This window comes from Notamacropus eugenii, chromosome 2, assembly GCF_028372415.1.
Source record: "Notamacropus eugenii isolate mMacEug1 chromosome 2, mMacEug1.pri_v2, whole genome shotgun sequence".
NCBI classification, from domain to species: Eukaryota; Metazoa; Chordata; class Mammalia; order Diprotodontia; family Macropodidae; genus Notamacropus; species Notamacropus eugenii.
Genome location: NC_092873.1, coordinates 140,376,826 through 140,404,496, shown reverse-complemented (window position 1 = coordinate 140,404,496; position 27,671 = coordinate 140,376,826). Strand labels below are relative to the sequence as shown.

General features: G+C 36.3%; 1 long non-coding RNA gene across 3 annotated transcripts in view; it reads left to right on the top strand.

Moving 5' to 3' along the window:
* LOC140526402 (uncharacterized) overlaps positions 1-27,671 on the top strand; it is a 98,923-nt gene extending 71,252 nt beyond the window's left edge. For all 3 annotated transcript variants that reach the window (XR_011974358.1, XR_011974356.1, XR_011974357.1), the window contains exon 2: positions 1-27,671. This exon is cut by the window's left edge and continues 16,438 nt beyond it. This is a non-coding gene — a long non-coding RNA (uncharacterized lncRNA).

Genomic DNA, 27,671 nt, shown 5'->3' with positions numbered 1-27,671 from the left:
TCTTGCTCCAATTATTATGGCTATTTGTATGAGAGGTCAGATTTGTAAAATAGTTGGGAGAAAATAGGTTGTCTGGGCCATGAAAAAAATGTGACAGAATCAATTATCTCCACACATTCTAACATTGTTTAGGGGGAAAACGATTCACAATCACCTGAGAAAGCCACATAATGCACAGTTTTCTATTGCAGAGACCTTACATCAATAATAGAAGAGAAAAATATGTGTGCTAAACAAAGCATTCTGTAGGCAGCCCAAGTTACGTATTTGCTCAGAGTTTAGCATTTCTAAAATAAAAATACAAGTCTAGGATTTACCAAAATTTATGAATCACCAAACTATGGAAAGCTCAGAGGATGCAAATAAAAAGTCTTTCTTCTCAGAGTTTCCATCTTACTGGATATATACAGCTTAACTGAATACAAAGTAATCCAAATTAATTTTGAGAGAGAGCCCATGCTTTAAAAATGACAATAATTTCACCTCTCCTGCTGAAAACCTGTGTGGTCCTGGCCAAGTCATTTAATTTCCTTGAACCTCAGTTTTCTCATCTGTGTGGAATGAAAGTGTTGGATTTAATTGCTTCCTGAGGTCTGTTCCAGTTATAGTTATATAGTAGATATAAGTATAAAGGATGTTTTTCAAAACAAGCTTCCAGGTGCCAAAAACATAGGATAAAACTGAGTGCATAAAGGAAGGAAATAAACATTTATTAAATACCCATTATGTTTCAGGCCCTGTCCTAAGAACTTTATAAATATTATCTCATTTTAGACTCAAAACAGCTCTGAGAGGTAGGTGCTATTATAATCCCTATTTTGTAGTTGAGGAAACTGAGGTAGACAGAGATTAAGTGATATACCTGGTGTTACACAGCTATGTCTGAGGCTTGACTTGAACTCAAGTCTTCTTGACTCCAAGCCACCCACTACAAAGGAGGATTTAAAGCAATCAATTGAATCGTGTGTGTATGTGTGTGTATGTATGCATATATATATGTCTGTGTATGTATATGCATATATGTGCATGGATAATAAATGATTAATGTTTTTAAAAAGAAAGTTAATTCATTAACTTAATGCTTCCTTTGATAAAGAAAATAGTGTGCTATGCTACCTCGGCTTTATTATTCTAGGATATTATTAGCATACAGGGCTTCCTACTGCTTTCTCAACTATTAGAATGACATTTTACACTTTCCCCTCTGAAGAGATGCCTACTGGAAGCAGGTAAAGATCTTTACTTTGTACTTCACCATCTTTTCTCTGTATTTAAAAATTATACCTTGTGCTGCCAGTAGTAGGTGATTCTGAGTAAGTGTTTGAACAAGGCCTGAGTTGCAGGGGTTGGGAGTAACTCTTGATCGGCCTGCTTAGCAACTGCAACTTTGCAATGTCTGAACCTCTTTAGATCCTGGAGACAATGCTGTGCTGTGTCTCAGAGAAGAAGCTATTGTAGGCATTAAATTTGCCTTCTGCCAGAAGCTGAAAGCATAGGAGGGTGTTCAAAGGGATCTTACATGGATAATGGGAGGAAGCAGCAAGGGGTGGAAACAAGGGAAATGGAATGGGTCTGCTTTTGTTTAACATTCTAGAAGGCCTGTCTTCATGGAAAAGGACAAATCCCAGTCTTTTTGGGTATATTTGAAAGTGATTTTCCAGGATATCGCTACACTGAAATTTAGATAAAACTGGGGCTATGGAAAGGCAAAATTTTAATGCTCCATGTTCAAGTGCATCTGTCTCCTTGTTTATGCATGACCTTTAAATGGAGGCTTTAAAAATATTCCTAAGCTATTTTAATAAGGTTTTTTTTTTCCAAATTGGTAAAGAGTATAAATATATGGGGTAGAGAAAGGATAGCCAAAAATAAAGGAGAAGAAGATGGAAGGGAGGGAGGGAGGGGATTATTGAAGCACTTAAAAAATGCACAGAGGCTAACAGAAGGGAGTCCAGAAAGAATCACAGACAAGCAGGACAACTTTGAAAGTTACATGTTGAATTTATTATATTTTTAAGAAGGAAAGCAAGTGGTACTTAACAGCAATTCATGTGTAATTCTTTTTTCTTTTGTACTGTGTATACAGAAATGCTAATTTTATTTGACATTTATTAGGTTCAGAATTAAATTGAAATGTTTTCAAAATATTTCCAGATATTCTTACAGAGCAACATTCTTCCAGATGTTTCACAATTTTTACTAAATTGCTTCATGACAAATAATAATTCTATGTTGATTTCCTATTGACAGGACTTTTAAAGAGACCCTTGCACATATTTACTGAGATTACACTTCTGCTTCTGAATGTATTCTCAGTAGATATAAGATGATACTTTAAATGTCCATGTGACATCTGTTGTTATACTGTATATATATATATATGTAATGTTTTACCACTTATGTTTAAACACAGTGTCTTTGAATGTAATAAGTAAAATATGCATTAGAACCCATCAATTTTCTATTTAAAATTATTTTGTATAGAGGTTTGGATTGTTTGCCATGTACTATATGTTTACAGAAAGAAAAACCTTGCTAAACAAACTCTATAAAGTGAAAAATGAAAGTAATATTTTACTTAAGAGAACAAACTGTTCTCAAGTCTAAAACATCTCTTTTCATGTAAACAAATAATGTACTAGTTATGTCATTTTTAATCTCTTCAAGTAGCACTATTTAGCAACAATTTGCTAAACTAATTTGAGTGATAAACTTAAAAGTCATAAAACTTCTTTTAAAAAGAAATAATTTATCAGACTAAAAATTCTACAATTCTATGTTGTTTTTTATCCTAGCTGTAATTTAGCTGACTCTCTTTCCATTTGCCAAGATTGGTCAGGTTTTATTTCATAGAGATATATAATTTTTTATCATGCCTAATAGTCTGTCTCCACAAAACTAGAAAGAAAATCTGGCGAGGATTTCCCTGAAGAATCTCAGAGTTAGTAAATTGCTTAGGAACCATTTAATCCAATGCCTACCTGAAATGTGAATTTCCATAAGCATTAGGCCTACCAAGTGGTCATGCAGTTTTGAACACTTCTGGTGACAGAAACTTAATTACCACTCCATTTCTGGGCAAGCCTAATTGCTAGGAAGTTCTTAGTATTTAATCCAAATCTGTCTCCTGATAATTACCAGCTAGCAGCTCTAGATTTGCCTGTAAAGTCAAATTCAAGTCAATAAATGTTTAAGTATCTATTGTGAGCAAAACACTGGGCTAGACCTTGGAGATAGAGTAAGTTGCACTGTAACACTTGTCTTGAAAACACAAATTTGTTGCAAGTTAACTGATATGTTTTATTAGGGAATAATTTGAGCATAATGTGAAATTTCATCTGTGAAAAACAAGAAGAAGTTGGAAAATTGCACCCAGTTGAAGGGAGCTGCATGGGAATACACAGCATGCATATAGGTATACAGAAGAGACAAGAAGAGGAGGAACCACGCCCGGCCACTGGTGATGTTACCACTTTCAGTCTACTTTACAATAACTTACAATCTGTAATCTTCCCATACCCACTTCCTCAAAGCTAGTATAAAGGAAAGTGCAATATTGATTTTTTTTGTTATTTGTCCTTCATTCCCAAAGAGGCATGAAATCAGGAAGGTGATGTCATGATTTACAAGTGAATTGGATTCAAATGAGGAAGGGTTGTGCAGAGTCACCAGCCTCACTTTCTCCTCATGAGCCATGTGGGTGTAGTGAGAAGAAATAGATCAGAATGACTAGAGATAACCCCCACCCCCCCAATATGTACTTGAAGCAGGAAGTGTGGGCTGAGGAGTACTGGTTAGCATGAAAACACACACACACACACACACACACACACACACACACACACACACACACACACACACACACACACACACACAAACACACCCCCTACCTTGTGCTGTGCCCTGGAGATCTTCAGTGTCCTGGAGGCCACTTTCTCACCTCTGTGAGTCTCCTTTGCTACATAGTATGCTCTGCAACAGCTCATGGCTGCTGACCTTGTCACTCTTTATTGTACTATGTATTTCTTAACCATTTAAAATTATGCTGTCCTTTAAAAATTAAATTCCTATTTTTTTGGAGGGATAGCTAGGTGGCTCAGTGGAAAAAGTTAGGAAGACTCATCTTCCTGAGTTCAAATGTGGCCTGTGACCCTTACTAGTTAGGCAAGTCACTTAACCCTGTTTGCCTCAGCTTCCTCATCTATCAAATGAGCTAGAGAAGGAAATGGCAAACCATTCCAATATTTCTCCCAAGAAAACTCCAAGTGGGGTCACAGAGAGTTAGATCAGACTGAAACAACTGAACAAGGTCATATAACTAAGTAAATATCTGAAGCAGGATTTGAACTCTGGTCTTCCTGACTTCAAGCCCAGAGTTCTATCCATCTAGCTGCCTAAAAAGAATGTTTGTGTTCTGACACCAGACTTAGTTGACCAAAAAATACTGTAAACATGATATATCTGGACTTTAGCAATGTATCTGCTGAAACCTCTTGATGTTTTTGTGTACTAAGATCAGTGCAGATAATGAACTGATATCAAGAAAAAGGTGTGAACTAGAAGTGATGGTAGTAGTAGTAGCAGCAGCAGCAGCAGTAGTAGTAGCAGTAGTCATTGATAATAGTATTACTAATAGTCATATGTTGTTCAATTGTTTCAGTCATATCTGACACTTTGTGACCCCATTTGGGATTTTCTTGGCAAAGAAACTGGTGTGGTTTGCCATTTCCTTCTCCAGCTCATTTGACAGACAAGGAAACTGAGGTAAATAAGGTTACTTGTCTTGCCCATGATCACACAGCTGCTAAGTATCTGAGTCTAGATTTGAACTCAGGAAGTTGCTTTCTGACTCCAGACCTGGCACTCTATCCACTGTTCCACCTAGCGATATAATTTTGCTTTAAATTGCGTAGTACTTTATATGCATCATCTCACTTTAGCCTTACAAAACACTGGGAGGTATTATTCACATTTTAGAGATGAGGAAACTGAAGCTGTGGCTCTGTGAGAGGAGAGAATAGAACAGGAGCCAGAGATGTTGTGGAGGTAGAATCAATAAGACTAAAAATAACAGCTAACATTGGCATAATGCTTTAAGGTTTGCAAAGTATATTACACTTTATCTTATCTGGTCCTGCAACAACCCTATAAGGTTGATGCTATTATTTATCTCCATTTTACAGGTGCAGAAACTGAGGGAAACAATTTAAGTGACTTGCCCAGGGTCACACAGCTAAACTGCATAAGGTGTTATTCTGACTAGTATTCTTGACTTCAAGTCCAGCACCTACTGAACCTGGCCACCTCAGTTGCTAATTCTCTTCTTAAAATGATTCCTGGAACTGAGATCTGTTCTAGCCTACATAGAGTATTTACTGTGGGTAATAAGTATTATCCCAAGTACTTATTACCTCACTTGATCTAGAAATTATATTTCTCTTTTATCTTTAGTGCTTAATCTAGTACTCTGTACCCTCAACAAATGACCATTGAATTGACACATTTAAGTCATGATATCCAACAGGTCAGTTCCCACCCGGGAAGAAATCTTTTTTCTCATGAGCTGCTTTCCAGGAAATTGATTTTTTGGACTCAACCACATTTTGCTTTTTTATTATAGTGCATCCTCTTGAGATTCAGCGCAGATTTCTAGTTGAAGACTTTTTTTGTATTCAGCATATTAACTAGCCCTCCTAGGTTTATGTCATAAATTTAATGTTACCTATGCCATCCTCTAAGTCACTGATGAAAATGTTGAACATAACAGAACCATTTGAAGCATGCTTCTGGAGACTTCTCTTTTTCTTGGTATCAGTCCATTATCTGCACTGATCTTTGTGCAGAAGAACATCAGGAGGCTTCACCGGATGCCTTGATGAAATCCATCATGTCTATGGTAGTTCCTTGGTCCACTAGTCTAATGTCAAAAAGCAAATATCTCTTTAGGCAGTTAGGTGGGTAGAGCGTTTTACCTGGAATCAGAGAGTCCTTAACTCAAATCATGCCTCAGACACTTGTAAGCTATGTGACCCTGAGCAAGTCACTTAGTTTTTCTTTGCCTTAAATTTCCGTAACTCTAACATAGGAAATTATAATAGTACCTATCTTACAATGTTGTTGTGTAGATAAAATAAGATAATATTTGTAAAGTGCTTAGTACTGGCACATAGTAGGTAACTATATAAATGCTTTTCCCCTTCCCTTCCTCTATGAGAAAAAAAGCAAATATATATAGTCTAGCCTAACTTCTTCTTGGTGAATCCATTCTGGCTTCTAGGAACCAATGCTTCCATTTTCTAAATGTTCCCAACCATTTATTTAATAATCTGTTCTGTAGTTTTATTTGAAAATAAAACTCTGCTCCACATTTTACAAATATCAAAGACAGGTCTTCTAAATACAATACTTGCGTGTGGGTTTTTTTCTTTTGGGCATATGACCATTGGCCAATTCAGTCATTAAAAATCTGCACAGCTGGAAATTCAGTTGCAAATCCTGTCTAAACAGTGACTAGGTGGAAGCTGAGAAACATTCTGCTCTGCTTCCTTTCAATATTTCCTGCCTCCTTTAATAAAACAATACCTTAGGAAATCTCCAATTCAGCATGTACAAAGACACCTTCAGTAATCTCTTAGGACACCATAAAGCCTCAAAGACTGTATTCAGAAAAAAACTTTGCCTTTCCTTCAGAACATCCTACTACCTCCACAGGACCCTAACTCCCTGGGGAAGCTCAGTGGCCCATTCATTTCCTCTTCTGTCTCTAAATTCTTCCCCTTGAAAAAAAAAATGACAGAGAAGGGAATAGGGCACAAAATATTAATGTCGAGACCTTTATTTGTTCTCATCCTGCCACTACAACTCCCACTGCCAGTTACACATATTATAAAAGGGATCAAAACACCAACAATTTAATTAGCTTACCTTCAATTTGATTGATTTTTCTAAGGTCATCTGGGGTATTAGTGGCTACGCTTGGATTAAATCCAGACTATTATGATCAGATCTGAGGATGAAAGTTTAAGAAGGGTTGGGAAAACTGGAGAGAGTCCAGAGGAGAACCACAAAAGTGATAAAGGGACTTGAGTCTATGTCATGAGAAGTGAAGGAAGTGGAGATGTTAAGACTGGAGCTGCAAAGACTCAAGGAACGTGAAAGCTATGTATTTCCATGGCTATTATGTGAAATAATACTAGCTAGCTTTTATATAGTGCTTATTCTGTGTGCCAGGCTTGTGCTAACTAAGCACTTTACAATTATTATTTCATGTGCTCCTCACAACAACCCTCTGGAGGTAAGTGCTATTATAACCCCATTTTACAGACAGGGAAACTGAGGCAAAAAGGTAAAGAACCTTGCCCAGGATCACAGCTAGTAAGTGCCTGAGTCAGGATTTGAACTCAAGGTCTTCCTGACTCCAAAACCCAGCACTCTGTCTGCTGTACTACCTAGCTGCACTATATGATATATAAATATATATGATATATATGTATGTACATACATACATATACATACACATATACATATATATGAGATGTTAGAAAAGAATCAAGGAACATGATATCTATGTTCAAGTATTTACATGACTGTTATGTGGAAGAGATAATAGATTTATCAGGAATCTGAGTGGAAAATCCAAGGAGGCAAATTTAAGCTTAACATCAGGAAAATTTCCTAATAATTAGAGCTCTGAAAAAGCAAAATGGGCCATCTTAAGAGGTTATGGGTTTTCTTTCCTTGGAGGTTTTCAAGTGAAGATCAGATGAGTCTTCATGGGGTATAGGAATTCCTCCTGTACGTGGGTTGGACTGGATTGATACTAAAGTCCCTGCTCAAATTTTGTAAAATAGACTTTGCAGTCTTCTAACCTCTTCTTTAGTGCTTTTTTCTAAATAGACATCCATCGCCAAGAATTTGGAGGAAAAACACACATCTACTGCAACACCCAGTTTGATAAGGTATCTCACTCCTTAGAGTGAAACATGCCAAAAGTATTTTCAATTAGATGCTAATATTTTTAACTTTTTAAATGCTTGTTGCTATTTTATTTTTTTGTCCATGGAAGGAAAATTTTTCTTAGGGTTTTTTTCCTTCTAACTTATATAAGATGACAATTTTCATATGGTCTTTATAAGTTAAGCACCAGCTCAGCAGTTCTATGTTGTTCCTTGAAAGCTAACACTGACCATTTTAAATGCTGACTACTGAAAGGTATGTTCTTCTTTTGTGTCAATCACGTTTATAAAAGTTATATTTAATTAATTAAAACATTGAGAGCTCTCAGGTAGCAAATTTTTGCACTTCCCTAACACACTATTGCTCCACTGCTATCCATGTCATGTCATTAAAAAAAAAAAACGAGGAAGAACCTTGCATTTTGGCTGGACTTTTTGGGTGAAATCATGAGAGAACAAGCACACAGATGAAGGATGATGAGACATGGATGAGCTATGTTCTTCATCCCTAGAGGAAAGAGATGATAGATCCATTTAGATATTTGGAATATTTGGGTGCCCTAACTGGTACCCACATAGTCTGAAAGAGTTAACTTAGAGAATCTGATTTATCTTAAAAGAAATGACAATTGCATCATTTAAACTGCCAACAAACTGCCTGGAAAATTACATTCTAAACCTTGAGTGGCTGCTTAACATTCCATAATGTTGAGTCTACCAAATGCCACTGGAAAGCCAGGTATGACCCTCGTTGCTTTTTCCTTCTGGCTTAGAGAGAGACAGCATTTCTTTTTATGACTTCAAAAAGTCCTGTAGACCAGCCACGTATCTTTACAGTTCTGGGATATGAATTGCTTGAGAATCTGACAGTACTATGGGACTTCCTGTCATTGTACTAGAGTCACACACACTTTTGGCATTCAAGGAAAAGAACATGAAAAGGGCCCTCAAATCAACTTTGTAATCAATCAATCAACAAATATTTAAGTGCCTATGTGCCAGGCAGTGTTGTGACGTGAAAATAATACAAGCAATTAAGATAAATTCAGCTGAGCATGAAAGATAGCATCCAAAGCAGAGTGAACAGGATGGTGAAAGGCCTATAGAAAATGCCATATGAGAAACAATTTTGGAAATTAGAGATGTTTAATATTACTATATTATCTTGCATGTTGCTGAAGGAGCATATGTATTCAATACGTGTACAGTCTAAATTTCAATGCCCTGAGGCAAGGACCTAGTTCATTTCCCCCTAGTTACAGCTTTCCATTGCACAATCTCAATGTAGCTACAGATGGTTAGACCATATTAAGAAGTCTGACATCTTTCTTGTAAACATTCCTTCTCTGCAGCCTTTGATTCTAGAGATAATATTGGACTCCCAATGCTATCACTTGTTCTGAGAGTGTAGGTCTATGGGATATTGCCAGTCATCATTGGTTCTTTCCCATTAAGCCTGTGTAATAATCTGTGTTTGATCAGGCATTATAGATTGTATTAGGCATTATAAATTTAAAAAGTAAACTCTTTAGGAGCAGAAACTGACTCACTTCTCTTTTTGCACTTGTGGGACCTTAGACCTTACCAGGCACATCACTATTATTTGGTCATTTTAGTCACATCCAATCTTGTTACTGTGTTTGTCGGTTCTGTCCAACTCTTTGTGACCCCATTTGGGGTTTTCTTGGCAAAAATGCTAGAGTGGTTTGGCACGTCCTTCTCCAACTCATTTTACAGATGAGGAAACAAGGCAAAGAGGGTTAAGTGATTTGCTCAGGTTCACATAGTTAGCAAGTGTCTGAGAGCAGATTTGAACTCAAGTCTTCCTGATTCCAGGTCCAGCACTCTATCCATTGAGTCACCTAGATGCCCATATGCCTGGCCCATAGTGAGTATTTAATAAGTGCTTCTTGATGAATTAATAGTTGCAGTACCAAACATGTTCTTTGACTTTGCCTCATGACCTATGAGGCTACATGGCCACTCATTCATACTGTCATATAATTCCTAATTGCTGAATGCCAGAATATTCCGTCTTTTGCTCCTCTTTTCCCTTTTCAATGAAATCATACTTCAGTGAGTAAACAGAGTTTCTAGTCACTCCACTTCATACCAGGTGATAAGTAGGTAGGTAGCCATCCAGCTGGCCTTCATAATTTACTCTTGTCCAATCAAGCAGATCAAGCATGTCTTCAATCCCAGTAGAATGACTTTTTTTCCCAGGACCTCACTGCCAGTGGTTAGTGTTACCTTCTGATGTTACGTATAGCATCAGTGAAATGGCTTACAGAAGTATATCTGACATCTCACAGGTCCAAGTTCTACAACATACAGAAGGTACAACATGGCCATCCCTGATCATTTAGTTTGGGCTGGGGCTTGATGCCTTAATAGGTCCTGGCAATTGTGTGTGTGCATGCATGCAAGCATGTGGTTGGTGTTGTTTTAGTCTGGCTTTTTCATTTTTAAGCTCTCCCTATGCAACTATCAATAATACACTATTAGATGAAAGATGTGATTAAAACTTTCTGCGTGTTCCTAAACTATCTGGTTACCTGTTTTCATGTAGGTTGACATGCACTTTCATTCCTGGTTAGATTTCATGTCACTTCTGTGTCATACCAACTCTGTAAATAGCCCACAATCATGTCCATTTGTTCTACACACAATCATTAGATGATGTGTGTTGTCATGTGTGAATATGGAATTGTGTGTGGCAGAAATTCATACTGAGAAGATGCCAATCAGCATCTATTCTGGCTTGTGAATACAGAAGAACAGGCTGTGATATCTCTGAACAACAGAGCTACCCACATGACAATGAGCTTGTGAACCTTTATCCATGAAATAGCACTAGTAAAGACTAAATATTGCAAAACCTTGGAATTCTGCCACTGGGGGTATGCCACTGATCTCTATCACATTTTCTGAGTGCCTTCTGGGTGGAAGGTTCTGTGGGCATTCGCATGATTGGGAAAAGACATGGCTTTTGCCCTCAAAGATGGTATCACTTGAGTAAACTATCTCACTTGATACTAGTAGGGTCAGGGTATATGTGATGAGGTTGTTGTTTTTCTTAAGTTTCAGAGTTTCATAAATTTTGCTTATGACATTTGCATCATCATACATGGAAAACCGCCTGAGATAGGTAATAATTATTTTGTATATCATCACAAAATTTTTGAGCCTATCAAAACAATTGTTATCCTTAGCATACAAGTAAAAAATAAAATGCAAAATATATGTATGTGTATATATACATATATATGTATTTAAATTTGGAAAGATGCTAAATAAATTATGCAATACAGCTTAATAAAACAGTGTCACCAGGGAAATAAAGAAAAGTACTTTCAAAAGAAGAGTTTTCTTGGGCACTGCTTTTTGTAGTTGAGTTGTTTTTCAGTTGTATCCAACTCTTTGTAACCCCTTTTGGGGTTTTCTTGTTAAAGATACTGAAGTAGTTTGCTATTTTCTTCTCCATCTCATTTGACAGACAAGGAACTGAGACAGAGTTAAGTGACTTGCCCAGGATCACACAGCTAGTAATTGTCTGAGGCCAGATTTGAATTCAGGAAGATGAGTCTTCCTGACTCCAAGCCCAGAGCTTTATCCCCTGAGCCACCTAGCTTCTTCAGTGTACTGCTAGTTCTCTTAAAATTTTAACCTAAATCTCACAAATATACAAGGATCATCATGAATATTAAAGAGTGGATAGTTATGAACAATACATTCTTTAAATACAAATGACTAGATTCATTTTTCTGTGAACTACACACACACAAATTAAGCTTTTACATGTTTTAGTGCAAAAAAAGGATTTCTTGATAGTTTGAATAGAATCGGCATTTTCCCATAATGGTACAATTGTTTTATTATTTTTGTGTTTGTTTTCAAGAGATTTCTACCTTCTTTTAACAAATAAAAGACAAAGTGGCTGAAACTTATACTGCCATGTGAAGTATGGTTCTTCCAATAGGCCTTGAGTTTTATCCAAGACCTATTTAATTACAGCAAGTCTTTGTTTCTTTATTTTTCTTTAGGAGCAAGAAAGCTGATTTGAATTCAGTTATGAAGACTTCGGTCACAAGTTCTCGAACTTCTTTTTATCCAATCATCTTGAACATGACATATATTGATAGGGACATTTTATTCCTGTTATAGGCATCGTGATGATAAGAGTAGCATGTTTAAAAAACATTTTAAGGTTTATATACCTCTAAGTAGTTCTTTGAGGGCAGTATTATCCGTTTTATTCACCCCATTTTATAGATTCTCTCTGAACAGATATTAAAGTCCAGTCAAAGCCTAGAGAGGAAAAAAAAATCTTTGCTATATTAATTTGAAATCTTCCTTATTTTCTTGAATATGTATTATAACTCCCATACTTGCCATGAATCAACATGATAAAATATGTTTATGTTGCCCACATGTGAGAATATTCAAGATATATATATATATATATATATATATATATATATATACCATATGTGTATAATACGGATAAGGGCAGTTAGGTGATACAATGGATAGAGTGCCTAGCCTGGAATCAGGAAGTCTCATCTTCCTCAGTTCAAATCTAGGCTCGGACACTTACTAGCTGTGTGACCCTGGGTAAGTCACTTAACCCTGTTTGTCTCAATTCTTCTATAAAATGAGCTGGTGAAAGAAATAACAAAACACTCCATTATCTCTACCGAGATACCCCAAATGGGGTCACAAAGAGTTAGACATGACTGAAACAACTGAATAGTAACATAACATGTGTGTATGCATGTGTATACATGTAAGTGTATATGTATATATACACAGTACATGCATGCTACACATGTGTGTGTGTCATTAATCTTGACCAAAGAGAGAGAATTCCATGAGTGAGTCCAGTAAGTCAAATGCTAATAGATTAAAAAAATAGTGATGCAAATATGAAGTTACTTCTATTGTATAAGTAGAATAAAGAAAATAATGAAATCTGTGAGAACATCCTAGTGAAACAATTCTAGGGGGCTTGGCTTTAAATTAGAAAAACAGGGAGACAGAAAAATTAGTTCCCAGTCAGCTTTTATTTTAAGCTTAGTTATCTGAAGTTAGATAATTATCTTAGTGGTTTTGAATCACCCTGTATATATCCCTATAAGTCCCCATTGAGTCTCTTTTCAAATAAGGACACTATGAATGAATAAATGCATGAAACAGGTCAGTTTCCACAGGTGAGATGGGAGGCACGAACAATCCCTCAGTGTTCTCTCGGTCAAATTTCTTTGATAGCGGGGGACCTGGTTAAAGACTAATTACCAAAAATAGAAAGAAAAGTAGCATGTACAAAAAAGACATGGGACAATTTGTATCAGCTGATGCACAAAGAAATGAGGAGAATCAGAACAATAAACAATGACTATAATAACATAAAAGAAAGGAGCACAAAAAGGAAGCCAGACTCTGAGTGACTGTAATGACTAGTCTTGATCTGGGAGAAGAGATCATGGAAAATACCTCCTTCCTCTTGGGAGACAGGTGAGAGATTAGGGGTGGGGGAAGTGGGCATGCAGAGATTTGCATACACTGTACTGCCAGGCAAGGTCACGGCAATGCTGGTTTTTGCTAAATTGGTTTCATTTGGTTACAAGGGAGCATTCAGTGTTGGGACTGGGATTTGGGGGATGGTATATTCAAAAATGACTCTGATGTGAAAAACACAAGGCATCAGTAAAAGGTATCTTAATTGTATTAAAAAGAAAACATTAAATTGAGATGTGGTCTTTGTGTGGCACCTATGGGGAAGGGAGATTGTTAGTTTTCTCTTTTGGTTAAATGCAGACAGTTTAATACCATAGGAGTTACCTGGTTTGTCCTACCTCTGGCAGGAGAACATCAGAGGCCCCAACGTCACCCTCTGCAAATGCACCATCTGTAGAGGTAGTCCAATTCCTATATCCCTTGTGCAGAGATTTTACTATTTTATTTTGAGAGAATGGTACTCAAATATCTGCTTTTTCAGTTTAGAGGACCTGAATATACAGTCAGAACTACAAGAACTATCCTTACAGTCTCTGAATTTTTTTCAAATAAAATGTGTTTATCTCTGTTCAGATGGAAAAGGAGTGGTGAAATTTAACACTGCAGAGCATGGGGGTGGGAACAGAAAGATTTTTTTTTTTTTTTTGGTATTTTCTTTTTCTTTTCTCTCTTTAACCTGGGCAGTACTTTCAAGTGGCTTATGGAAAGGATTAAAAGTAAGGAACGTAAAAGACAAATAGAAATTGTTTCCATTGTCTGTCTCTAAAGTTCCCTGAGTAGACTGAAAGTTCAATTGAGGTCTATGAAAATATTAGAGAATGCCAAAGGGACAGCAGCCAAGAATTGCGTCTTTGTACAAGAACTGAATCACTACCAGCAGCTCAGAAATGCAAAAACCTTGGCAGGAAAAGAATAGTCCTGCAAAAGAGGGAGAAAATACATTGAAGCTACCAGATTTAGAAATGCATAAAAAAGAACGCCCACAGTAAAGCTCAAACCGTTCTACCCCTCTAGGTGAACGATTATAATATTAAAGCATGAAGATGAACTAAAAAAAAATGTTTAAATGCCTTTTGTTTCTATAGTTAGGCTAAACAAATGTGAGCTAAACTGGCGCCTTCTCATTGAGGACAATAGCATGCGTAGTGACTAATCATCCTGTCAGTTTCCAAGATACAGGTTGCAAGCTTAATGAAGTAGACAGAGAGCTAGCCTTGGAGTCAGGAAAACCTGGTTTTAAATCCTATTTTTGACACATCCTGGTTGTGTGACTGTGGGTGAGTCAAGTGTCCCAGGCGACTTTCAAAGACTATACAAGGAAAGATTATAAACTAAATTGCAACTGAAGCACTGCTTATTTAAATTTTTTGGAGGACTTTCCACAACAGAAATCACAAGTATTTCTACCCCAATTTTCCCCTACATATTATATAAACATTTATGTATGTGTATATATAAATCATATGTATGTAACATGTACATATGTGTGTTTTACATGTATGTATGCATGCATGCATGCATATGAATCCTGTAATTGGAGTCGGAGAACTTGGGTTTGAATATTGACTAGGACTTTGATCTCAAAGAAGTTGTTTAGATTTCCCATGTCTCAGTTTCCTCATCTGAAATTTGAGATTTTCAAAGATGTCAGATTTATTGTCCACAGGCTGCAAGTGGCCAGCAAGACTCCTGAGTGTACTAGAACCAGATTAAAATGTAACTGGGAAATGCTTATCAAAATGAATAAAAATATAACCCAAAATAGATAATGTTCTTTTGTAATTCTCAAGGGCCCATGGAGGTTGTTGATGCAATGTGATTTCTGCCTAGTGCTCTGAATGTGAAGAAATTCAGTGAAGCACAGGGTAAATTGCAGGAGTTCCTAAGGTCGCCAAATAGTCACAGACACTCATCTTCATGAGTTCAAATCTAACCTCAGACATGGATGACTTGCCCAAGGTCATACGGCTCAGACACGGATGAGCCGTATGACCTTGGGCAAGTCACTTAACCCTGTTTGTTTCCTCATCTGTAAAATGAGCTGCAGGAAAAAATAGCAAACCACTCGGGTATCTTTTGCCAAGAAGAGTTAGACACAACTGAAATGACTGAACAACAATGAACAATTGGTGGTTTCCTAAGTCAACTATACTTCTGGGATATATTTCTATTTGAGTTTGAGGACAATAGATGACTTTGAAGGTTTCTTGCATCTCTAAATCTCTAATCTTATATTCTGAGACCCAGTGTTATCTTCAAAATTGTGATAATGAGATTTATATACTACATAGGGTTGGTGCAATGAAAATATAAACTTTAAAGTGCTATATAATTTTTTGAAATTACTAGCAATATGGAAAATGTGAAATGTTAATGGATGGAGGTGGTAGTAAAGATAGATTATTTTGTAACCTCTCCAGACCTCAAATTCTTCATGTATAAAATGAGAGGGTTAAACTAGATAACTTCAAAGGTCCCTTTGAATTCCAAAAAATCTTCAGTCCCATTGGGATTCTATGATCTTATTCTACTAAATATTTAAATTAAGGATATCTCAGAATTATTCAGGGTTTTAAAGAGATATGCTGTCATTAAAAAAGACTGGACAATATTCTTTGACTTTATGTTTCAATCAATGTCAAATATTTTCATACAGTTTTATTTTACAAAGGAAATGTGAATATTTCATAGATTATTTGATTATAACATTTACATGGTGTCTTAACTAAGTTGTATACACACATATACATATATAATACATACATATATATGTATATATATATGTATATATATTATTGGAGATATTTCCCAAATTGAACTACTAACACTTTCTATCATGAGCAGAATTCATCAGTTTAAATGAGTTATATTAAGAGTAAATATCTGGTTTATGATTCCCCAGTCTTAAAAGTTGACATTTAACTGTAGTGAAGGAAAAGTAACAACAGAGGGCACTCTAGTTCTCTAGCTGATTCAAACTCTTCAGAGCAATGAGAGCCATTTCAGCCTTCCAGGAAAAACCCAGAGGACTAGACAGTCAGAGGATTTGGATGTTTTGTTAAAGAATAAATGAAAATGTAATATACAACTGCACTCTTCTCAGCCATCTTAAGAACACCCTGCCCTTCTCCCCAAGAAACCATATGTCCTTTTTCTTGCTTACATGATTAGGTGCCAAACAGGGATATAAAATGCTGTTCTTCATTCTGCAAATGAATGGATCATTTCAGACATTTTCACAGTTAATAAAAAAAAAAACCCAAATACTACATGCATGCAGACATTAGCTGCTTTAGTTAAATATACTTACATTAAATACAGGAAAGAACATTAATCCAGAAAAGTTAAAGGAATAGGGTTTTGGTTACTATCATAGGCTCAATTCCCCTATTTTACAGATGATTGATAACAATAAATAGTAATTATGTAGTTCACATTTACAGAGCACTTTAAGGTTTATAAAGGGCTTCACATTTATTCTCATTTAATCCTCACAATAACTCTTTGGGATTGGTACAATCACTATCCATGTTTTACATATGAGGAGACTGAGTCTGAGAAGGGTTAAATGACTTGACCAGAGTCACACAGCTAGGAAGTGCAGAAGGATTCCAACTCAGGTCTCCCTGACTTTCATCTCTAGTACTCTATCTACAATACCACCTTGCTTTCCTTATTTTAAAACTACTATCTGTAGGTTTCCAATTTTCAAAGAGCGTGCAATAGCAACACCAGAGTTTTTCTGATTATTTCATCTTTCTGGATTCAAAAGGTCATTACCAGGACTTGTGTTTCAAGATCATACTTACAAATGAAGGCTCCTGCGTACCCTGGAATTTTGTTGTTAGAGAGAGAGAAAGAAAGAGAAAGACAGAGAGACAGAGACAGAGAGAGAGAGAGAAAGAGAGAACAAGTGTATGTATTTTACCAGATTTGTGATTTCAGTTTAAGGAGTTCCACGTAAGGTACCACCATTTCATACCAACACCATCTTTGGAATTAACAGGATTTCATTTTTTTTTCAATTAGTCAACATTCATTTTCGCTACCTCCTGTTTCTTCTAATTAAAAACAAAAGAATAACAAAACCCCTTGAACAATACACATAGTCAGTGTCTCATTCTGTATCTTAAATCCATTACCCTTCTGTCAGGGAGTAGGTACCATAGTCCTAAGTCCTCTGGACTCATAGTATTGATAAAAGATCCTAAGATTTTCAAAGTTGTCTATATTTGCAGTTACAACTTACAGTCTTCAGCAGTTGCCTGGCACACTGAGGGCTTAAGTGACTTGCCCAATGTAATATAACCCAGCGTCAGTGTTAGAAGCAAGACTTGAACCCAGGTCTTTTTGATTCCAAGACCAGTATTCTAGACACTATGACCTACTGCCTTGAAGGTACCCTTTTTAAAATACATTCCTAATATCTATTCACTTGGCTTGCCATTGTGTCTTCATAATAAAATTGGATTTTAAAATTTCTGGTTTCCTAAGTATGGAAGCTATTTGGATTCTACATATATTGACATCTAATGTACCAAATATTTCTGTATATATAATTTAGAGCCAAGTATGGTTTCAGTTTTGGAAAGTTTGGTACTTAATGCCAGAATAAACAGCTTATGCTAACAAATTAGTTTAAAACATTTCCTAGTCTTTAGGAGCTACAGATTGGGTTATTAAGAATGGTACTGAAATAAAACAATTATTTCTAACAAAATGAAATTATAGTACCAATTAACACAATGCTTGACTCAAGCCCCACCACTACAAATATATCATAAGGGTGTTGCTAAAAGGGAGGAAGACCTAGCTAGCATAATGTTCTATCTCAATCAGCCTTAATTGGGCTTGGGATCTGATTCTTCCATTCTTCTACATACCCTTAAACAGATGAATCCTTTGCTGTCTCATTTTCAGGACCTGTTAAAAATAAACATTTTTCCCCCATTGATTCTCCAATAGGCTATGATAATTAGTGAGAGAATAAGTCTCTATAATTCTCTATGTACCACAACACATACAAGCATCAAAACATTCTTTGATGATGGTGTTAATGATTAAATAGAATTCTTTTGATGAGAAACTTCATAAATGCAAAACATATAATAAAGTGATTATTGCTAATTCACCAGGAGTATGTAATTCACCCATCCTTCTAGGAGGAGGGAGGATGGCAGTGCCCACTAAAGCAATAGGTAAGGATAATAGCTATAGGGAAAAGTATTCACCCATCAGTGAAACATTCCTGGATAGAGCAATGACACCTAAATTGCTTCTTAACACCATTTAACATGTAATAAAACACTTATTAAAAGAAAATATATGGATACGAAAATACTTGTGATGAATTATTGAGCTTCTTAACCTTTTAGCTTTTTTAACCAATTTTTTAGGCTCATTTCAACCTGCATGTATTAGATGCCTTCAATGTACTAATCACTGAGGATGCAAAGACAAAAGAACAGTTCCTATCCTTATTATGTATGTTGATCTGAGTCTTCTCATGTCACTCTGAATCAGTTTGTGTTGTCTTTTTTATAATTGTATATATTTTTATTTTTGTAATTACAATTTAACAATTAAAATTTACAGGGCAAAATTAAATGAAAATTAAATTTAAAAATGAAATAATTAAAATTTATAGAGCAGCTAGATTGTGCAGTGGATAGAGTACCAGGCCAGGAGTTCATCTTCATGAGCTTAACGCTATCCTCAGACACTTACTAGCTATGTGATCCTAGGCAAATCACTTAACCCTAGGTGCCTCAGTTTCCTCATCTGTAAAATGAGGTGGAGAAGGAATGACAAATCAGGCCAGTATCTTTGCCAAGAAAACCCCAAATAGGGTCACAAATAATAAGACCTGATTGAACAACAAATTTAAATGTATAATTTATAATTTTATATAATAAATTACAATATTTATCCCTCATTTGTTAAACTGTGAATATATAAATCCAGTCCTTATGTATACAAAATTCATCTTCATTTATTTAAGTTATTCCAAGATAACTTGGGCTGTAGTTGAGTTTCATTTATATTTTCCTTCAATTCCCTTCACTTTTGAAAGTGCTTGGCTAAATATAGATAATATTTCTTGGATGAGCAAGCCTAAGCTCTAGATCCATGGACTCAAACAGATTTGTGTCAAAATAATTTGTAAGATGTTCAAAAGCAAGAAACCATTTTTAAAAAGTGAACCCATTTACACTTTGAAACTGTATCATTCCATTGGAGATAATAGTATAGTAGAAAGAGAACAAGGTCTGGAGTTAGAGGACCTGAATTAGATGATACATCTTCTTCCATTTAATACCTGTATAACCTTGGGGACTTAAGGAAGGAGGGTCTCCTAATTTATCTTCTACCACTTTCAGTGATCTTATCATCCTATGAATTCTTCATTACCATTATCACATTGAGCTCTGTCTCATAGGATCTGATACATCTGTTAATCAGTGTGAACTCCCTGGTAATAAGATAATAAAGTTGGGCAATTAGTCTAAAACATCCTAAAGATTTTAGTTGGTTTATTGATAGTGGAACCAATACCTTCCATCAAAACTGAATTGTAATATTCTAGGCTACCTAATGACATTTAAAATATAAACCTTGAACCATTTCCCTCTACTTCTAAAACATTCTATGCATTTCACTGTCATAGACCAATTAGACCTTATGTAAAGAAGCAATGAAGACCACAACTATAATTTACTCCATATTTTGAGTTTAAAATTTTTAATTTAGTGTTTACTCAACTCTTTAGAGTAGATTGTGGTTGTAAGCTACTCTTAAAGTGGGTTTGATACTTTAATAAGTTTCTTTACTGATTCTCTAAGGTTTTCTAAGTAAACCATCATATCATTAGTAGGGATAATTACTGTCTTATTTTTAAGGTACCACTTAAAATATCATTTTAGATTATGCTATCCACTGAGATTAAAAAATTGACAAGATAGTCCATTTAGAAGTATTGAAGAGTATACTATAATGTAACATTGCATAGACAACAAAAATTTCCAATTTAGCTGGAAATAAGATTAATGTAAATCAAATAGTTCAAGACAGTATGCAATTAAATGTTAATTATATTGCCCACTCCTTTTGCGTATGTCATCTCCAAAACATTTTTATGTATATAATTTGAAGCCAAGTATTTTTCAAATTTGAATAGTTTTAAGTACCTAAAGCACAATAAGCAGCTTTGATATCCTTCTGGAGAGTAATGTAACTGCCTTTTGCTGAAACATTTAAATTTTGTGTCTTACATGATGTTCATAGATATATAAATAAAATATAAATAATGGGGGGAGAGGGGGAGAAACCAAGAAACTGAAAACAAATTAGGAGAACTTTTAATTTAAGTTTACCAACATGAGATTAATATTTTTAAAGCATTTAAGATAAGAATTTTGAATTTTAAATCCTCAATCTAAAACATAGTTAATGAGAGCTGGATATTCTTGAGATAAGGAAAGATTAAAGTTTACATTGTATTCTTGCAGTGTTTTTCATACTACTCAAATGCAATACAAAATTTAATATAATTTTAATGCAATGTTTATTAAAATTTTACTGTGTACAGAGCATCATGCCTAGACACTGTGGGAGATGCCATGTTTGTATAAGATAGTCCTTGCCCATATGGAGGACTTTACAATCTACTTATACAATTTAATTCATACAAAGATAACAATAAAACAAAGTAATACACAATGTGCTATATTAGAAGGATATAAAGATGGTGCTTTATGAATTTGGGATAGGAGAAAGGCTTTTTTTTCCCATGAGTTGGAAACTTGGAAAGTTCCATGGAAAAGGTGAAAACATTTCACAGAATCACAGAATTTCAAAGACAGAAGGTACCTGTAATGGTAATTTAAATAGGAAGATCTTTCCCATTCATTAATAGGCCCATGTGACCTACCTAAATCACATGTGGTGGGAGGAGCTTGCTGACTGGGTGAAACAGAAAGGGTGGAACAGAGCTGGGAGGAAGTTGGTGAGAGCAGTTAGGATGGAGGAGAGAGGATGCAGGCAGGCACAGCTAGTCCTGTGAGTATTTGCTTGTGGGAAGCCCTGCAGGTAAGTAGAGAAAAGACTTGGGAATAACTTTGTCCCCTACAGTGCTAATGTGTATTGATTTCTTGGTTACTATGACAGATTTGGCTTTCTGGTATTGGGATTTGCCTTTCTGGTGTCTGAATAAATGTTTTTCTTCTGCCTTCTATATGGAAAATCTGTTATCCTTTGTGATTCAGAACTACACCAACATATTCATAGTTGCCTTCAGTGCTGTGAATATTGCCTTGGTGATACATTTGATGTCACAAGGATTGCAGGGTATAAAATCTCTATTTGGAAGTGGAAAGGCTTTAGAGGAAGAAATAGATATCCCAGGATGGGAGGATTTACCTTATTCCTCCCTAGCAAGGGAATGGGCTAAAAGCACTAGACCCTGTGAAAACTGGGAACTGAGGTTACAGGAGGAGGAACCTAGAGATTTGGAAAGGTATTTTCAAGGAATATCAATAAAACCAGAGAAAGAGTTCCCAGGGGTGTGTGGAAGAGGCTGGATTTAATTAACAGGTTACCATATTACATGTAAAAGCAAAGATGAGCTGCTGAGGGAAAAAATTCAGATGGAAAAAGAGTTAGCTAGTTTGTATGGGAATTCTCAGCATTTGGGCTCTCCTTTAAAAGAACAAGCTGTAGGATCTCAAGTGGTAGGAGAAAAAACTGTTCATTTAACTCAGAAGAAGGGAAAAACTGGCAAAAAAAAAAAGTGCGCATACAACCTTTGTATAGTCTCAGCCTGGTTGCTATGGCAATGACTGTCAGATGAGTGCATGGGAGGAAAATATAACAAAGTCAGAGTTGGAAAATGAAACAGTGTTAGAGGGAGAAGTTTCTCAGGCAGAAGCATGCCCAATATTAAGGTTGAAACAGGAGAACCTGGGGGGCAACACAGTGTTTAGGGGGATAATTGAGGATTTTACTCAGCAGAAGGTCACAGATATTTTTAGTCAGTTCACCTAAAGGATGGGAGAGTCATTAATATCTTGGATAATGAGAATCAATGATTAAGGGGCTGAAGGAATATCTACAGATGGCATATATTGCTTGAAATTTATAGATATTAGAATCCTTTTGTACAGCAAGCTTTAAGAGATTACAATATGTAAGGAGATAACAACACAACTAATCTGTTAGTTCTGGTTGCAGAAGGATACAGTAAGCAGTATGGTCTAGTGGAAATAGATCCTGATATTCACTTGGGGACTGCCTAAGAAGGTTAAAGGAGGAAGTAATGAGGAATGCCATAATGATTGGAAATGCAGATGCATACTATGATACCCCCGTAGCAGTTTCCCCTAGGAATATAATACTGAAGACGGCTCTTCCTGCTTATAAGCCACTAGTTCTGACTCTACTTATTGGGGAAATAGGGCACCCTCTTTCAGAGGTGCTGGACAAGATTTCATAGTTAAGTGACTTAGGAGGCTGGGAAAAAGATAAATCTGCTTGAGAGAGAAGAATAAATGGTCAGCAGACTCAAAGTCAGAATATATTGACAAGAAAAGAATATTGGAACCATTGCTCTCTACTGAGAGCAGGGGTAGATTTTGGAAGCATAGATGGCATTCCAACTAATGAACTATACAAAAATGTACCGAGGAAAGGGGCTGGGTATTAGACTATAGAGAAGTAAGAACTTCCCCTACAGAGCCTCCTGAATCCTTGTATTCAAGTTTGTCACACTTTCAGAGAAAATAGGAAGTTGGCCAAGCCCCAGCTCAGATTAAAGAAATACACATGGGATTACACACCCCATATCAATTTGAGCACATATTGGAAAAATGGATCAAATACTATAACCAGGGCATTAAGAGATTCCGGGGCAGAGGCCCCTTAATATATGGAAACCCTCATAAGTTTAAACATGGAACTCCTATCAGCATCATAGAATTGGGAAGGGCTGAGATATCAACCAGAGAAGTCAAACTAATGGTGAAAATTGGATAATTACCTAAGAAAGAATGTACTGTTGTAATTGTACCCATTCCTGAATACATCATTGGGATAGATATATTGAAAGGTATGATTTTAAATTTATCTGAGGGGAGATACCAATTTGAAGTAAAGAAGATAGGAATTAAAAGTTTTAATGGGTGAAATAAAAATGGACTCAATCAATGGACTTTACCTAAACCTTCTGAAGTAATTTCTTTAAAGCAATATCATGTGCCAAGTGGGCAAGATGAGATTACCACAAGGAATATGTTGAGGCAGGAGTGTTAGTCCATACGATCACTTGATGGAATAATACTGTCTGGCCAGTACAAAAGTCAGATGGAACATGGGGAATGACAGTGGATTACAGACAATTAAATAAGATGACTCTTCCATTGTATGCTGCTGTTCCAGGTACCATTCCCTTAATAGAAAGGATCTAGAAATATGATGGGACTTGGTATGCAGTTATCGATTTAGCCAATGTTTTCTTTACTTTAGAATCCCAATAGATTCTAAACAATGGGTCCAATTTGCTTTCACTTGGCAGGGCTGACAATATACTATTACATGCTTGCCACAAGATATCTGCATAGCCCCACTATTTGTCATAGGATTGTGGCTGAACATTTGAAAGAATTAGAGCTACATGGTGTACAGCTTACCCACTACCTAGATGATATGATGCAGGGTAAAAAAATGTAAAAGAAGTGGAGAAGTGTTTGATGCTTTTAATTAAGCATATGAAAAGCAAAGGCTGGGAAATAAACCCTGCAAAGATTCAAAGGCCACCTCAAACCATAAAATTTTAGAATATACAATGGAATAAGGGACTGTAAGAGATTCTCCTGCAAACCTGACAAAAGATTCAGGATTTTCCTATCCCCACCAATAAGAAAGAAGACCAAAAGTTTATAGGATTATTTGGATATTGGTGACATTACATACCGTATCAAGGACAAATTTTGAAACCCTTATATGAAACTATTAGGGAAAAAAATATGGATTTGATTGGAGATTTAAGAAGAGTAAAGCTTTTGAAGAAGCAAAGGTCACTATACAATTGGCCTTAGATTTATGGCCTATGCAAAGTGGTCAGATGGAATTACAAGTATCTGTATAGGATGAATATGCAAACTGGAGTTTATGGCAAAAACAACAAAGCTGAAATATATTCTTAGGATTTGGGTCTAGGAAACTCCCTTCATTTGGAATTCAATATACCCCTTTGAAAAGCAGTTGTTTCGCCGGCTTTGGTAGAGACTGAACATGGACTTTGGGACATGAGGTAATAAAAAGGTCTGGAATTCTGATAATGACTTGAGTAATGAGTAACTCAGCTTCTCACAGAATTGGACATGCACAAGAGGCTAGCATAATTCAATGAAAGTGGTATATTTAAAATAGATCTACAACACACAAAATTGGAGTTTCTGCTTTACATGAATCTATAGCAAACAGATACTGGGGGAAATTATATACCCCCTGGACTAAAGTAGTAATTGGTACAGTCCTTGGTAAAATGTAATGAGGGGTGTGGAGGATTAACTTAAGAACAAAAGAGACATGCATGGTTTACTGATGGAACAGCAAAATATTTGGGCCACAAAAGACACTGGAGAGCTATACCCTATAACCCACGTACTAGGTGGACTTTGGAAAGCACTGGGGTAGGTGGAAGTAGTCAATATACTAAACTTATGGCAGCACATCAAGCTATCAGAACAGAACAAGGAGAACAGTGCACATATTCACTAATTCATGGGAAGTAGCTAAAGGGTTAGGTACATGGATGCCCATGTTGAAAAATCAAAATTGGGAAATTCACAGCAAACATATCTGGGGCAAAGAATTATGGTAAGATATATGGGACAAGTCTTTGGTTAGCAATTTGTCAGTTTTTCATGTAGATACTCATGTGGCCTTCACTATGCCAGAACATGAGTACACTGTATATGCTGATTAACTAGCAAAGATTGCTACTCAACATATTGTCCCTACTCTGACATCTGACATCAGTCCCAACTGATGATCTGGTACTAGAAAAATGGGCCTATCAAACAGCCAGCCAATTAGGGGTCCAGACCACACAACAGTGGGCACAAAACTGAGGTATTAGTATCTCTCATTCATTGTTAAAAACAAATAGTAGAGGAATGTTATTGGAAAAGGAATAAATTGCATCTTGGGAAGTAACTGGAGAGATAGCAAGGGGGAAAGTACCAGCCTAAATTTGGCAAATAGGTTATTTTGGACCCCTGCCCCAAGATAAAGGATACAAATTTATATGTACTTATGTTGACACCTATTTAGGTGTACTAGTGGCTTGTCCCTATAAGAATGGGACCCAGAAAAACACCTGTATAACTCCAGATCCCAATGCAGATCCAAAGTGACATGGATCACATTTAAAAGGTAATGAAAGGAAGAGATATTGTGTATTAAACAATATAGAATGGATATATAATATTCCATATTATCCACAAGCATCTCGGTTAATTGAAAGAATGAATGGATTATTGAAAGAACAGTTAAGGAAGTTAAGTTCTAATAATTCTTATCATCATTGGAAAGATAATTTGTTCACTGCTTTATATAATTTGAATAATAAACCATTGGGAAGAAGTATACCCCTAGACAGAATTATGACTCCAAATCTGCAAATTAGAAAACAACAAACACAGAAGATCCCAAATGTTGAGTATTGGACTGTGAGGCCAGATGTCCCAGTACCATTTCCAGGGACACCTGGTTTGGCAGGATATGATTCACATTGTTTAGAGGACTTTTGGTTGGACAGAAAATAAGAAAAACCTCTATTGGAATTTGTATGATAATTCCTAAAAATCATTTTGGATGGATATTACCTAAATCAGGATTAGCAGCTCAAGGAATACATGTATTGGCTGCAGCTTTTATCAAGGAGAAATTATTAAGACATTCCCAAATTTAGGTGAAGGACCCATACAGTTTTGTAAAGTGGATAGAATAGTTCAAATGATTATTGTTCCTTGTGAAATAATAGCCCTTGTGAAAACTGACCCTCCAAAAATAACTAGCAGAGGAACTGAAGAATTGGGTTCTACTGATAGAATAAATTTGGGAGCTAAAGCATGGATAAAATGGAAGCCAGACCATGTTTCAAAGGTTGCAATAATTATAGCACATGGGAAAGATAATACTGTAATTGTTGTTTATTCAGAAGAAGATCATTACCAAATTGTACCCTCAACTCATATATTCTATCGTGAATAAGGCTATGATAGTGGGTTCATTGACTCCAGAAGTATGACTGACTCTACCTACTGTTAAACTTGTTTGATAGATTTGTTTCCTTACAGACCTAGCACCTTCCACCTGCAGGTGCCTGATTACTTAAGTTGGATGTTACCCCCTGTCCACAACTGTGATGTGTCACCCCTGGACCTAGCACCAAGCAAGCTCCAGAAGCCATCTAAAGAACTGACCTCTCAAATGGGACCTCTTGTGGCTGGGACAGCTCTGCCTCCAATTTCAGCAGGAAGTAGCTATAGAAGAAGAGACTTTCAACCCTTACCCCAGATTTTAGGCCCCATTCATTCAAGGGAGGAATGATGAAGTCCTTGTGCTCAAGCCCCACCCTAACATATTGTTTTATGTGCTTATTTTGTGTGACTCCTGTTATACTGTTGCAAAGTTCTGTAGACACCAGTTGCCTAAGATATTGTTTTATATGCTTATATTCTGTTATCCCTGTTTTAGTTCTGTTGATACCAGTTGCCCCACTGACCTACATAATGAATACAAAACATCTTGGGGCTGAATGTAATGGTAATTTAAATGGGAAGATCTTTCCCATTCATTAATAGGCCCATGTGACCTGCCTAAATCACATGGAAACCTAAATCACATGTGGTGGGAGGAGCTTGCTGACTAGGTGGAGCATGAAGGGTGGAACAGAAGTGGGAAGAAGCTGGTGAGAACAGTTAGGGTGGAGGAGAGAGGATGCAGGAAAGCATAGCTAGTCTTGTGAGTATTTGCTTGCGGGAAGGCCCCAGCAAGTGAGTAGAGAAATGACTTGGGAATGGCTTTGTCCCCTGCAGGGCTAATGTGTATTGACTTCTTGGTTACTATGACAGATTTGGCTTTCTGGTATTGGAATTTTGCTCTCTGGTATCTGAATAAATGTTTTCTTCTGCCTTC